The sequence below is a fragment of the Propithecus coquereli genome, unplaced genomic scaffold (genome assembly GCF_000956105.1).
Source record: "Propithecus coquereli isolate 6110/MARCELLA unplaced genomic scaffold, Pcoq_1.0 Scaffold238, whole genome shotgun sequence".
In the NCBI taxonomy this organism is placed as follows: domain Eukaryota; kingdom Metazoa; phylum Chordata; class Mammalia; order Primates; family Indriidae; genus Propithecus; species Propithecus coquereli.
The window spans coordinates 4,592,356-4,594,807 of record NW_012147930.1 but is presented as its reverse complement, the minus strand read 5'-3'; the positions used below and the strand labels follow the sequence as shown (position 1 = coordinate 4,594,807).

The 2,452-nt window shown below is 41.3% G+C and overlaps 1 protein-coding gene across 1 annotated transcript in view; it reads right to left on the bottom strand.

Annotated features, from left to right (window-relative positions):
- LOC105811636 (beta-defensin 130) overlaps window positions 1-2,452 on the bottom strand; it is a 7,850-nt gene that overhangs the window by 504 nt on the left and 4,894 nt on the right. The gene's annotated exons all lie outside the window — the stretch shown is intronic.

Genomic DNA, 2,452 nt, shown 5'->3' with positions numbered 1-2,452 from the left:
CATTTTTATAACTCTGGAATGAAAAGTTTCTGTCTTACCTGGAGGAGTTATGGACATCAACGCAAGGACTCCAAGGATCAAAAGCAAGACCCTCATGGTTGGATGGGTAAGTCAGGGAGAACCGGTAGCTGGGATGGAGAGAACTTCCTTCTATGTTTAGTCATCAAGAGGTGAGTTGCAGCATGATTATTGAACCTTTCATTAGCAAGAACATTTCTGTGTTTCAGTGAGATTTTATATCAGGAGATGGAATGCAATGGACATGGCTATTAGTCATTCAAAATACATTTATCAAGTGCTGACAGGGTGTGGACAAAAACAATAGAATGCATAGAACTTAAAGAGAAGGATTCTCTATGGTAAAGGCAGAACAGATATTCTTTGAAAAACTCAACATTCTCTTATGGTTCCTGGAGAAACTGTAAAAGTTAAGGTAACATTTACATAGGAAAATATTCATTTATTTCCCTGATAATAGGAAGAAAAGCACTTGACGCAACAGCATAAGAATTTATTAATATTTTTGGGAATGTATGTTAGCGTACTTAAGCAATGAGATTAGATTTGAAACCATACACAGGCTAGTGAGACATACAAAAGCTTTAATTTGATTATCTCTCTGTGTAATCAGCTGGATGAGATCAATTACTTTTTATTTATTTTTATTCTTTTATATTTAATTTTTTTGAGACAGGGTCTCATTCTGTCACCCTAGGCTAAAGTGCAGTGGTGCAATCATAGCTAACTGTAGCCTTGAATTCCTGGGATCAAGCAATTCACCTGCCTTACCCTCCTGAGTAATTGGGATACAGGTGTGGACCACCATGTCCAGCTAATTTTTTTAACTTCTTGTAGAGACAGGGTCTCACTGTGTTGCCCAGTCTGGTCTCAAACTCCTGGGCTCAAGAGATCCTCCCACCTTGGCCTCCCAAAGTGCTAGCATTTGCAGGCATGAGCCCTCATGCCTGGCCTAATTTTTATATTTAAAATCCAACTGAACACAAATTGTTGCACTTCATAGTTTTATGTAATGTGAGAGGAATCAGAGAAAGGAGGGTGGGCCTTAGAGAACCTATAATACACTTAGGAAGGCAAATAATATGTAACAAACGGTGGCAAAGTAACATGAGCATGTCTCTGACAAAGGCACAAATTACCCCTTAGACACTAAGGAAATGAACATGAAGGAACCCACAGCAGTTTGGGTGGCCTAGGGAATGCTTACAGGAGGGATGAGTAAGGATACCAACTTTAGAAACTGCAAAGCACATGCACATTTCTGATCATCATAACTTTCTAGATGGTATTACTCCAGATTAAATAACTTTTCTTAGTACCAAGAAGGAATCCCCCTTTCTACAGATGCTGTGGCTTCCTCTGGGTTCTCCTCGTTCAGGGTCTCAGTGAATGGAATATGTAGTTGCATTGTTTAAGGTCCTCCTTAGACAATGAGATTTTGAAAATGACATCTTCAGTTAAATCAGGGATGGGGGACTGATAGAGGCTGTGGTACCATTATTGGAGGTCCTGGAAGAGGCAAACTCCACAAGTCTTCGCAAGTCTAAGGAGGACCAGGGAGGGGACCTGGATTCAGGTCCTTCCTCCTCTCGGGTTGCTGGGGCAGTGGCACCTGGCACAAGCCTCTCCCAGCACCCTAGAAACTCAAAGGGGGATCTTAGGGCCATTAGGGTGCGTGCTGGTTATTGATAACTGCTTCATTTACTGAAACCAGAATGATCTAGGATCTTTAGCATCTCTGATCACACATTTACCTGATTTTTCTTCATATATCTGGGAGCTCTTGGCTTCTTGATTGGGAGGAAAGTCTTCAGAAGTACAGTTTACGTTGCAAAACAATACAGTTTCTGAGAACAAGTAATTGAGGTCCTTTATGGAACACTAAGGGCATAATTTTCAGCGACTCTTTGATATTTTCTATGAATATTTGTTTCCCAGCCTGATACATTTGGAGCCAAGAGACAGACTTGGAATGCTGCCCAGGAAACCCAAGAACAGTGTGTGACCCATGGGATGGCAGTCAGGGACATCAAAGGACGGGTCCCAGGAAGGTTCACTGCCTCCTGGGGGTGGGCTGGTGAGGACCAGAGGACAGCTGAAAGGGAGCTTATCACCAGATTGCACAGGGCCTCAGCACAGAAAGATAAGGTGCTTTGACAATGCCTGTCCTTAACAAGGACACGGAGAAGAAAATTAGATAGCTATCAGGTACAAATTGTCACAGCAGCAGAAGAAAGGAGGTAATTTATCATTAGATAGTAAATTTGACCTAGAAAGTATTGGGCTTTATTGAACATAGCTCTCCAGAAAGGCACTAGATATTCAATGAATAATTTATAATCAAGTATTCATAGTTTTACCTTCCTTCCCTGTACTCAGCAGTATTGAAAACTTTGAAGTCCTTGCTGCATTATCTCTTTAGCTTCTTGTTCCT